The sequence below is a fragment of the Strix uralensis genome, chromosome 2 (genome assembly GCF_047716275.1).
Source record: "Strix uralensis isolate ZFMK-TIS-50842 chromosome 2, bStrUra1, whole genome shotgun sequence".
Taxonomy (NCBI): domain Eukaryota; kingdom Metazoa; phylum Chordata; class Aves; order Strigiformes; family Strigidae; genus Strix; species Strix uralensis.
Window position 1 is genome coordinate 2,618,373 of NC_133973.1, and position 13,439 is coordinate 2,631,811.

The 13,439-nt window shown below is 38.1% G+C and overlaps 1 protein-coding gene across 11 annotated transcripts in view; it reads right to left on the bottom strand.

Annotated features, from left to right (window-relative positions):
* ZBTB20 (zinc finger and BTB domain containing 20) overlaps positions 1-13,439 on the bottom strand; it is a 492,314-nt gene that overhangs the window by 388,420 nt on the left and 90,455 nt on the right. For 9 of the 11 annotated variants that reach the window (XM_074852862.1, XM_074852854.1, XM_074852881.1 and 6 more), the window contains one exon: positions 12,823-12,882. The gene's annotated coding sequence lies outside the window, so the exon portion shown is untranslated. The remainder of the gene's footprint in view (positions 1-12,822; positions 12,883-13,439) is intronic. The other 2 variants (XM_074852875.1, XM_074852906.1) reach the window with 1 other exon arrangement.

Here is a 13,439-nt window from a genome sequence, read left to right on the forward strand (position 1 = left end):
GAAGTTTCTGTAAGTGCCTCTCTTCACCCATACCAAAATGGTATTCTCCAACTTTCTCCCATACTCTTCCTCCACACGTATTCATAGCTCGACTCCCCCTCTAGCTCTCATCAAAACAGTTTGCTTTTGAGAAGGAACTATTTTTTTCCCTTGTTAGTAACGGAAAAAGCAGCAACAACCTGCCTCTCTCTCAGACCCCAGCTCAGCAAGGGATTTATATCAGGCAACTGCTGAATTGACCCACTGATGAGCAAAATTTGCAACCGAGTAGTAAGGAGTCACGTGGAAGCCAAATTTCCCCCACGCTGTCTGTTTACACACCAGGAATTTGCCAGGATGCTGGTGAAGTGTACTCAGATTCTTTTCAAAAAAATCCTGCTGTGATGAAATGTCTTCACAGCTTCACACATTTGCTATTAGGTTCTGATAGTACAAATGGAGGAAAATGATGGAAGCTCTACTACTGTCATTCTAGAGAGCATCCCACCAGGATCAACTTCGGATGAAGAAAAAAATTACAGACCTTCTCTCACAGCTGAGCGTATCTGAATGTGGCACATAAGATTCACACTGCAAAAAGATTTGAAACCTATTACATACCCAGTAGAAAATCTTAGAGAGTTTGAAACAGACACATTCTGCCTAACTCAAATAAAATTAAACCAGTTGATTAAGAATATGTCTTAAATTCACATGAAGAGTATCATCCATCTTTAAAAGCCTGGCCTCCCATTTTGGCAGAAATATGTCCACATTCAGTCATTTTGTCTCAAGTCAGTCTCAGGATCCAGCTGTTCTGATATTGGTGAAAATGAACATTTTAACCTTCAAATACTCAATTTAATTATTATTTAAGAAATATTATTGCTTAAATGAGATGCTCCCTTCACCAAAAAGAAGCTCATAAAAATATCTGCCTTACTGTTTTTTAAAAAATGGATTTTCTGTGTCCAAATTTTGTAACAATCCATAAATGTGTTTAGTCATCCTTACCACAGGGAAAGAATGTAAGTAGGGAATTTCTGCCTGACATAAATCCTGCAAGTGACAAAGCTTCTAATTTCGACTTCAGTGGAAATTTTGCCTCAGTATGGATTCACAGGATTTGGCCTATGCTTTGCAGAGATGACTGGGATTCAAGTATATTATTACTCAGATAATTGTTTTGCTAGAATCATCAAGTGCACTTTTAAAAGGATTGGAGGGAATGAGTTTGACAAGAGATCAAAGAGATCAATTATTATTGTGTCCAGTGGACATAAAGTGTGCAGTGGACACCATCTGGATGGGCAGAAGATGGGAATTAATCCAGTTTAGTTTTAGGGTGCTAACATACAAAGTAGAATAATTTGTTTTCTCCCCAAAAGCATGGCTGGCATTTATATTCCCATTTCTTATGTAATGGAGCTTTCCTAATATTTATCATTTATCAAAAATACTTGTTTTCAGTGTTTCCCTGGGAAGCTGATATACCCAATTTCAATTTCTAATTATAAAAAGCATGCAGCTGTTACTAAGAATACTGAGCTTGCTCGGGATTTAGACTGTCCACTGTTACAGATGCAATGTGATAAAGACTCCCCATGACATCTAGCTGATAGGTCTGGGGAAATGTGGCCAGGCACCTTGACTATAAACAGAAACAGACAGTCTATGCAGCCTCATGACTTCCATGTCTCAAGTCTGTTTCTCTGTTTCCTCTTCACTGACCCCTCTTTCTTCCCTTTGAAAACATGTGGAAGGGAACCAGAACAAAAGCAACAGCCCATAACAGAGTTGTTCTAAATCTCCCTGAAGAAGCAGACAGAACAAATGGCTCCTCAAAAGTGAATCCCAGGTGAAAGCTCCTTGCTGCAGTTCTGTAGCTGTAAACACAAGAAGGGACGCAGATATTCTTTATGTTGGAACAACCTAGCATCTAAACTTGTATTTACTCCAGTAAATTGCTCTTCCTTTAACCTGTGATTTTGCTAGGTAGTAATAATTTTGTACTGTTGCTCAGAGGACATCTCTTTGCTTTGCTAACTATGTGTTATAATGTGTATGTCGTTGCAGAATTCAGCCATGGAAATCTTGAAAGTAATTTGCAACTCTGAAACTCAATTCTGATGTACTTCTTCAAATCCTATGCTGTCAAAACTCAGTGAAACTGCAAAAAGGATATGAAGATAACATCTCTAAACACTGCAGCTGGGTACACAAAAAGCTGCAGAGAAAGAATAAGGGTTACCAGAGCAGGAAAATACTGTTAATTACTTAGCATTGTTTCTTGAAGTACAATACCTGTACCTGAAACTACACATTCCCACCTGTACATCACATCAATAAAGGTAAACCTCTCTACCAAAAAAGGTAAACCTCTCTAGAAGAAAAGAGAAACCAAAAAGAGAAATAAAACAAATGAAAAAAAGGTACTCACTAGGTGGTATCTGCAGATACTGTTCAACTAGCAACTTCACTTTTCCCGCTCCTTCTTTTGAGCAAAACCCTGTACTATGAGCATTGCAAATATTCTTCTCTGGTGTGCCCAGTGACAGAAGTCCATAAAAAGTTAAAGGACAATACTCAGTAGAAGCCAGTAATAATTTTGTGTTAAAATATCCACGTAATAAGAACACCACTGGGATGGTAAATGTCCACCTTGGGTGTTAAATACTAGTGTAGTCAAGCTTCTCCTATTCTTGTGGCTTAGGCAATGCTCTGCTCAGGAAACTCAGGATAAGTCTGTCCTCCCATTATTCTGGTGTGAGCTAGCTCAGCAGAAAAGACTTTTATTCTGTCATGACTCAACTAAAAAGTACCCTGGCCAGATATACGAGGAAAACAGAAAATACCCCACAAACAGCAATCATATCATTATTATGTATTCAAATGTAAAGTGTTTACAGGATTAAGCAGCACAGCGGTGACACGATAACACATAGTATGGCCTCATCCTGCAAGCCTCTCTCATCTGAATAATCCTAAGTGTGTGCAGTCCATTGCAGGGATTGCAAAGTGCAGAAAACTATGAAATTTGGGAGGAAACTGATCAAAAAGCTGAAGCACCCAGGGACTTACTTAAAATTCCATGGAAAACAAATAGAAATTCAGAAATAAATCTGTTTCTGACTTTTGATCTTGTCTGTGGGACACAGGATCTCTCCAACGAGAATAAGTATGCCAAAGCAAAAGCAACCCCTCCCTTGACATTTTATGATATTTCTATAATTGTCTCAATATACCAGATCAATTGCATTTGAAAATACAGCTATTAAACCATAACTAGACCATCTTCGGAGCCTTTGTTTGTCAATTGCATCAAACAACAATTCTTCTGCAGAGATGAAATCAGACTGTATTTTTACAATAATTGCAAGTCATTTCTAGGAGAAAGAGGTAGCAACAATACCCAAGGAAATAAAATAACACACTTTTGTGCTTTCCCATCAAACCCGATAGTGGTATGGGTTTAAATCAGTCAGAGGCAGCTACGCATGAGAGATTGCACTCTGCAGGCTCTATCAGTCAGAAGTCAAGGATATACGTCCATGATTTATCATACTTTTCATGGTAATTAGCTAGAGTGCCATTTTGCTTCCAGTAGCATCACTCAACTTTCTTTTTTTAATTTGGTCTTTTTTTCTGCAAATGAATTTACATATTTCTCAGTCTCTCATCCCCTACTATGTTTTATTTATGAATATAGGCCTTCCTGATGGTAACTTTAATGTGAAGAAGGTAGTAATTAGTGTACCTATCTGCTAAGTTAATCCCTTTCCCACAATGTCTGCAGAGAAGTTTAAGGTAAGTAACAGTTTACAGTCAATATTAGGTTTAATTATGCTTAATGAGGGTAACTGTCTCTGTTTACTAACTGCACCTAGGTGTGTAGCTCCTATATGAGTTTTTCTCCCAGCCTCATTCCGCACTGTTAATAGTGCCACTGTGCAGGGTACATGTGGTGCTTTAATCCGTAAAACTGCTCCAGGAGAGCCAAGCAAGTGAGGCACCTGTTTCAACACAGGTTCAGAAGGAGCAGAATGGCGTTAAAACAATGACAGCTTTGTGTAAGGAGAAAGTTTTACTGTCTGGTATTTTAGTGTACGCAATGCATTAGAATAAAGAGAAAAAAAAAAAAAAGAGGGGGAAAAAAACACCAAACATAAACCCCAGATGTTCCCCAAGCCCCTCCTCTTAAAAAAAATAAAATAAAGCATTTGTTCCCAGTTTGCAGGGATCATCCCCAAGAATGTTTTCTGTAGGAGTTACAATGTTCTTTTAGTTCATCGCAAGCTGTATTAACAATTAATACACTGATGTTAAACAAAAGAATGAAGACTCTTGTCTTACTCATATTTCACGAGCAGGTATCTTCCACAACTAATAAGATTCTAGAAGCAACTGAGGACACCACCAATGTTGTCCTATTAGTAAAAGGTCAGAAGCAAAACCTCGTATCCAAAACCAGTTCTACTCCAACTGCTCCAGTTTTAGCTTCTCTGCAATTTCGTTACTTCAGTCTGCATCTTCCTAAAAGGAAGATCTAGATTTGAGTTTACTTCATTACTTTTTGCCATAACGTTTTCGTTTGCGATTTCATGTATTATCCCCTTAGGAAATTCATGCATTGGGAATTTTTTTTATACATATTTAAAACTACCTATGAAAAATGTACCTTCCTAAATCTTTGATTCCCTAGGACGCATGGATTTAGGGGGTTCTGTGTGTGTGCACAAGGGACTAAGTTTGCAGAAGTGTTGAAAAACAAAGCTGTTTGATTTCCACTAAGAAATAGAAGTGGAACACACAGAGAAATTGTTCTGTAAATGGAGAGGTTAGTTCATTTGATTTTTCCAAAGCTACAAGAAGTGAGTTCTGCATTTCATTCCTATCAGAGAAATGTGACGTTTGCTCAGACATAGCTTAGGGGTTTTATTTTTTTCATTTTTGCCCTAGTGAGCACTCTGCATGAGTCCACATGTTCCCTCCTTATCTTTGCCATTGGCAACGCTTCAAGAAAAAATCTCTGGTTAGAAAATTGTTCAAAAAAGGGGGAAAACCTTCAACTAAATCATGCTTTTTGTTTTTAAAAAATACCCAATTATTTGACTGTCAAAGTAGCAGTTACTAAAGTAAGATTTTATTTAAAGGCTACACACTCTAATTCTGGAAGCTCTACCCAGATCAACATGCTTTGACTGCGCAGGTTTCAAAATCTAAGCTCAAATCTCTTTATTAAGACTTACATGTATTACTCCACAATGTGCCAAACTAACCCTAACAACTGTATTACTGGATGTTAGGAAAAAGGCTTCTAAAAGAGAAGTGGGATTTTGTAACTGATGCCTTTCCTTCTCAACGCTGTGTTCCAATCATTGTGAACTAAACATGTAAATACAAGTTGAATCACTATGTAAAACTGCTAATAACCACATAACAAGAAAGAAAAGATACCTGCTTTCAAAATGACAGTATATTCTTCCTTTTGCCATTTAAAACATCAATATTCAGATAAACACAGGCTCCATTATAAGATGAGAAATATTCACGTGCACATGTATTCTTCAAAAAAATTGGAGATGTTTTATATCCAAGAAGCGAGCAGAAGTAGGAAGGGTCACTTTAGTTCTTGAATACAAAATCCAGCAGCTAGCTTAATTTAATGACTTAAAATGCTACAGAATGACTCTGAGGATCTGGAAAATTTAAACAACTCATGATTTCAAGGACACATTATGGAAAATCTAGCTGGAGAATAAAACCAGCACTTAATACAATTGGTCAACACCAGGAGAGGGCATATTGCAGTTATTCCTCGCCTGCTGCTGCCTTTCAGTTAGTGCCATAAACAAAGCTTGGGTAACTGAACATTAACCTATTCCACTGAAGCACAGTCCTTGAGTTAGAGACAACAGGATTACCTGCAGGCCACTGATGTTCAGTGTACATGCACATGTAACTGCCTCCTCAAAAATCCACAGACAGATCTCTAAACTGTAGGAAACAGAACTCCCTGAGAGAAAGATAGATGTGGGCATTACTATGAAAATCTGTGCAGCGCCCCTTCCCAGACACCTGGTCGCAAAAAAAACCCTACGCTTTTCTGAAGAGCCTGGGAGGAAGGTGGGCTTGCTTACTTGGATCAGTCTGGATAATAACTAGTTTTTTCCCATTACAGTGTTGCCTTCACATATCTCTCTGCTCAGATTCACCAATTATAATGAAGCACCTTGGGAGGATAAAGATTTTTAAAACTGATTGCAAAATAACCATTTCTCAAATGTCCAGAGTTTGCGTCAGTAAAAATCAGGTTTTTTCCAAGATCTAGGGAGGTTCAGTCACCCCTAAATGAACTGAATGCTGCAGTATAGCATCTCAGCAAAGAGAAAGACACTCTCCCTTGATGACCTCTGAAGCAACGATGAGAGTCTCCAGTCTTGGTGGAGGAGATTACCTGAGAGACATAGAGACTGGTGGCCTCCAGAATCTCCAGGAGGCTCAAAGCTTATATTGAAATGGCTCATTTCGTGTTTATAGCCCAGCCAAGCAGGTGGGGCTGGAACATTGTGTTTTAGCCACATACCAATCAAACTGTTAGAATATAAGTTACAAGACAACTCTTAGACACGAATACCGAGATCTTGGGGCAATCCCATCTCATAAAGAACATTTAAATGTGCCTATAAACATTATTGTAAAGATATTTTAGTTCAGAGGAAGGAAAAAGTTTCCGATCACAGTTTTCCAAATGACCATGATTCACATTATTAAACAATTAAAGGAAAATTCCTCACGTAAGTAAGGAAAGTCCTATTAATATCAGTAAGAATGACCCGGGCTTGATTCAAAACAACCAAAGGGAATGCCTAAAACAGCCTCAAAGCTGTTTTTCCGAGTCAGAATTCTCTACCTCATCTACTTGGCCCTAAAATGTGCTGCTGCCATGTAAATGGTCCAGCTCACGCTGCTGCTGACTTCTTGCTGCCTTTCATTTTATTGTCTGCTATTTTATTTGCTGGTACAGGAGGAAGAGGGGGTTGGTCTTTTAATGACCCGCATTGCTGATAAGGTTGAGTTATGCAGTAACGCTGCTCTGATAATCATACTATTGCATAACTTAAGGATGGTTTTGACTGGAAGGTTTACAAAATGAACGAGGCACATGGAAGGTGCTCAGAGGCATTGCCACAATGTCACCATACAAATGTCTGATTCAGCTCTAACAGGAAAACAGATGTCCATGTATAGAAAGAGGGGAGAAGGAGAGAAAGACAGAGATACAGAGACAGAGAGGGAGAGAGAAAGTGAGAAAAGGAGATAAATAGAGGGAGGGAGAGAATAAGAGAGAGAATGGGAAAAGGATTTCAGAGTACTATTCACTGAACGATACATCTATTGAACTTTGAGGGACACAATAATGTTTTGAAGTTAAAAACTTGTACCACCAGATGGAGGATTTAACCCTCCCTTTTACAATGAGTCCTTTGTCAACCCAAGTTCTATTTCTGTGGAAAACCTTGGAAGCCAAGTGCCTATTGGGTTTAAAACAGACAACAGAATAGAAATCTGACCAGAAGGAGGAGCAAGAAAATTCACTGTCCTGAGCTATCCATTGAAGAAAATGAGCTTTGCCAAAACAAATACTAGAGATATTAAAGATCAGTACTTTAATCTGTCTGGCCACCTGAATATTGACATCTGCGCAGCAAAACTGCTATTTATTCTTTCCAATGAAGGTAAACTGACTCAGTGGCACAGAAGAAAGAATTTAATACCACATTTTGTTCCATGTGGCAAAAATGCCAAGTGTCACCTGCATTGTATCATCCAGATATTACAAGATTATCTACACTTAAGATAAAGAAAAAAATCAGCATGATTGAAAGGTAAGTTTCTTCTTGGCTCCCACCCTGGCAATTAATACAGCTACATACATCTGAGTAAAAACCATGGGGGTTAAATACCTTCTTCTGAATCTCAAAAGACTTCACCGACATCTATTCTCTGCCCATACTTTTTCAATCCCAGTGGACAGGGACGTTGTCTTTTTCATAGAGGAGGTGTCAGATCATGGCCCCTGGCAAATCAACATGCATCACTAGCCACATGATTCAAACATGAAACAGAATTTTAGCATCCTGAAACTCCACTCTTAAAGCGCTGAATGAGGAAACCTGTGGTGCCAGTGTGTTGATTAAAGAGACCAATACTTTCACGTTCATTTTCAAAAATGATAAAGGAGGGAGGGTAAAGCATTACTTCTCCCATTTTTACCTTTTATATAGAAAAATAGGCACACTGGCCTTGCATTGTTCGTTTTACTAGAAAATCTGCTGACCAACACAATGCATATGCATGCAGGTAAACATAAACACACACGCATGCACAAGACTGAACTTTGTGTTGGCAGCCAGACTGCAGTAACCCATGTCCCCTGGGCAGCAATCAGCTATGAAGGAACAGGAAAAAGTTAGTGTAATGATTAACTAGCCTGGTGGGCTACTACTCGTGACAAGTAGAGCAGCAGCAGTGCAGGCTGTGATGCTGGTCGCCTCTCCCTCTGGAATGCTGCTGGATGCCTGGAATCAAACTCGGCACAGAAAAAACAGCAAATGTGATGTCAACATAAGATAGAAGCTGAATTTCCCCTCTTGGAGTCTGCACGTAAGGAAGACATGTGCAGGAGCAGAGATTTGCTGTTGAGCTTGATGTTGAAAGAATATGACAGATTCCAATATCACCATTTATCAAATATGTATGCATGGGTTTTGGTAAGATTAATAGGGTTACTGCTATCAGCTATAGGCAGTTACTCCCTATAAAGAAGCAAGCAAACAACTCTAATGGCAAGTGGCAAGTATCGATGTTGATAGCTGCAGCCATGGTGTTAGTACTGGAGCAGATGGTTGAAGAGCATCCATTTTAGGTGAAAGAGTAAACAATGAGTATCCCTATAGCCAATCAGGGAAAAACCAAACTCATCATGGATGTTCACCCTCCTTTGGTGCTTTTACCCTGCAGTCCTCCGCAAGCTCCAGAAATTCTTTCAAAACTCTTTCCAAGCATTCAGATTCATTTAAAGCAGTGCATTAAAGGTGAACATACAGCAGCTCCCACTGTATTTCTCTCGGAGCTACCTCGGCATTTCACAGAGAGGCAATACACTACTGCCTGGACTTCAGCCTGAAAAACCAAATTCCATCTGATTTCTTCTAGCTTTCAATGATTTATCTTCATCTGCCATGGCAGAAATGACAATCAAAGATTCAGTTTTGTTTTTTGTTTTCCAACAAAAGCATTTGCTGCATATTTAAGAAGACCTTGAAAGAAACTATTTAGCAAAAAAAAAGCAAATGCTTTCTTTCAATAAACTCATTTGCCCTCTGAAAGGCTTTACTCTGTGTGTGGATTACTCATTTACTTTAATTATTTTGAAGTGCCTCTGTTTGAGTGGGCAGGAGTTAAGTATCCACAACACCAAAGAGGGTCCTAAAGTTAGTTGTTGTAAACAAAATGTGGTGCAGTGGCCTAATCTGCACAAGTAGTAAGCCTTGAGTATTCTGGAGGTCCTTTTCCACAAAGAGTACTTCTGGGGACCCTGAAAGCTATGGAACCCAGGTCCCTGAGCATGTGTTATGGGACTTTCATTGTATGGACAGGTCATATCTTTCTAATCTTGAACACATATAAATCCTTTTTCTCATTTCATAGGAAAACAAAAATCTTGCTCTTATTTAAACATGGAAAGCAAAATCCCACCTGGAAAAGGCTGGTACCAACTAAAGCAACTGACCAGAAATTTTAATCCGCCATACAGGAGGATTTCTTAGGACACAATGATCAAGTGATGTAAGAGAATGAAGAGAACTAGAACAACATATACAACTAGGCATGTAATCAAAATGAAATAACAATCTTTCATAATCTCTCTAATCACAGCTCTCTCTCTCTCTCTCATACACACATATACCCATGCACAGATACAGGAATACTTAAATTGTTACCCTTCATTTAGTATTTTCAGCCCAGATATCCTTCTAGTTAATAGGTACACACCCTACAAACAATAAGAAAACAAGACAAAAAGCCCTAGGAAAACTTCAGATGGAAGAGTTTGGACATAGTTATGTCCATACATTCACAGAAAGAAGAGGAGGAACCAAATCTGGGGAAAATACACAGGATTATCACTTTATGGGCACTGACTAGAACAAGGATTCCAAAAATAAATACATCTAACATTCAAATCCCAAGCTGTATTTTCAGCGACACCCTTTCTCCTATGACTGTATGCACACTCAGAAACAAAACCCCAGAGCTAAACATCCACAGCCTTGAGGAATTTCAGATCTCAATCTCAAGAGAAAGCTATCGTGCAAACTTTCCGCTGTATCCACAGTCTTCTACGACCACATTCTGATTTAAGGACACAAATGCAATAAAACTAAAACCAGTTGAAATGAAGAGTTTGTACTACCCATTCCTTCACAGATATGGCAGACGGGATGTAGGCATCTGGAAAACCAGAAGACATCTTCCCTGGTAAATCTCATTTTGTAAGTCTCCCCACTTTAAATTTGCATTCCTGTGCTTTGCGCATACTTCCATATAAATTTATAGCTCCTTTGCACTGTTGCCCATAGTTACACCCAGTATTTACAGGTAAGCCTGCAACCCTGTTCCTTTATGAAGGTAAACAAGAAAGGAAGGAAAATAGCATGAAGGAAACTAGGAAAACAATTCTGCACTTACTCGTCAGTAGTCGGTGGCTGTATCTTAGGAATAGTTGCTTTAAAATACAAGTTATTGCTGAGTTTTGATTTAAAAATCTCTGTCAGTTTTGACATTCAGGTGAAAGTATTGCTGCTGGCTCCAGAGCAATTTGCATATCTTATCACTAAATAAAATGTCTGAGGTGTGCACCAATCTGATGAAATTATAAACAAGAGTCCACACAAGCACACATGCCTTCCTGTTTGATTTCTGTCCTGATCGCTCCTGTATAATAAATTATATGATCATCTCATTCTAGCTGGAGGTTTAACTGTGCATGTAAAAAGGAAAATGATAGCAGCCTATTCTTTTTCATACTTTACAGCTTAGAACCTGACAAAATTGTGGATTTGGGGAACAAGCAGGGAAGCTTTTTTTGTTATCATCTACCTCCTCTTTAATTGCCACAAAATTGGTGAAAAAGCCCATGTATTTATATATTTTTAAAAATAATTTCCTACACTGAAAATAAATAAATAAAGGAAACTACACTTCTTTTACTACAAAGACTAACATACACGCTTAACTTTATGTCCTGCAATTAATCTCATCTACTTCAACAGGATTACTCATAATGCTGTAAGTGAAATACATGTGTAAATCCTTGCAGAATCATGGTCTGAATTGCCAACAACATTACATGGCACGATTAAACACCTAGGTCTAGAACGGCTCTTCAAAAAGATTAGAAAAAAAAAAGAAACCATTTGGGCATAATAAGCAACAAAATCTACTCCAGGGAGTGGCTTATGGGAGAAACAGTATTGAGGGAGTCACCTTTCCTTGGGAAATTCACCTGTCACCAAATCCTTGCAGTAATTTACCTTCTTCCTCCACCAGTTATCACCTTCACTTACCACTCCTTTCTCACTCATCAAATACTGTTCTCCCTGTCCACACATCCTGTTGCTGCTATGGAGCAAAGGAGACAGGAGATGCATCTTACTCCCACTTATTCTTTTGTGCAGTGAAGGAGGGTGAGATCACAGTCTGGCCCTTATATTAACTAGCATCGTAATAAACAGCTCACGTGCTAATTAACAGAGCTGGGTGACAACTAAACGATTTTACCATCTTTGCTTTTTAACCTGTTGCTGAACTGTTCACATGCTAGTGGCTCACTAAAAACTATTTGCCCAGTAAACTCTACGGGCAATCCTTAACCTATTTCTTGAGTTCGTTACAAGAAGATGCTGATCAAAACATATACAAATTGGATACCTAAATTACTTAGCTCTGTCTCCTGATGAGTAGCTTACCATCTGTTTTTTTTTTTTTTTTCTGCAAATATTCATGAACATTGTATCAGAAGTTACTCTCTGTACATTATCTAGTTTTTGACTAAAATCCATGGCTTCCACAAACACTTCCGCTTGTAAATTAACTCAGTCAGAAATATTAACTAAAATGACAGGAAAACAAAGTCAATCCCTTAAAAGTTCAAATGACTATTTGTCACAAATGTTTCACCTCTACTAATGAACTGCAAAAATGAATGATAGAAAATGCAAAACTGTATTATGTTTAGCAGTTAACATTTTAATAAGGAGGAGATTAGCAATTTTTAATACCTCCAGTGCTTTGTTATATACAGTAGCACAATAACTGAATATTTTAATTGCTAATTATTTAGACCTCATTCAGTTCTCACTCAGGCAAAACTCCCATTGAGGGACTTTTGCCTGAGAAAAGAGCTACAGGATTTGTCTTACTGTAATTTGAAAAAACTTTATATATCATAAAAACTATCAAGTTATAGTGAGACAAAAATCATTAAATCCTTAGCAATATTAAACCCTACTGAAAGTCCCACTGACTCTTAACACCAATGTTTTCATATTAAGTAAAATAGATAATTGCAGTTTACCAGTTGAAACTTACCTGTATAATTTATGCCCAGATATGCTGGTGCTCTTAAAGAGGTCTAATAATGTTTTGAGTCTTCTCACCATATCCCTGCCTTTCTCCTGTGGCAAATCTCAGTTCAAATGTGATAAAGAAACAGCATTTACTAACAATTATGATATCAACACTTTCAGAAACCCAAAAGCCAGCATTTGGTTTTACCTTTTGTCTTCGGACTCCAAAAGGGTTAAGAGCAGCTCTCAACACTTCTTTCTTATGCTGCTGTAAAGAAAAGAAATGCTTATGTTTAGGGATTTGCACACACAACACCTTGAGTTTTCATAACAGTCCAATAGCTAGGCATTCAGTGGGGAAAGTGGGTGGAATGCTGTATATATATCAACATATATCTGAAGGAAGACAAAACAAAGTCCTACACGTTCACATTTAGTACACAGGTGATGAACAAATAAGCTAAACGTACTAGTATCCAAAATGTCACGTTAGATGCATCCTTCAGAGAGAAAAGTGAGACAGCTGAACTCTAAATTAATAGGGAGCAATTTCTAAGACTCCATGCTTTAAAAAAAAAAAAAAAATCTTGTTTTTTCCATTAAGTGTAGTTTCATTCCTGTTAGATATAAAAACAAATGGGTGTCACAACCAAAGTTTTGCCACTTATGTTTGCCATTCAAATGCATTTGTGGAAAAAGTTACAGGTAAGTGCTCCACCAGGTCAAGAGTTTGAAGAGGTTCTTTTATCTTTTCTTGAATGAAAAACTGCATATAAAGTCTTCACATCTTTCAACTATAAATGGGTTTAATGACTAAAATGTTTA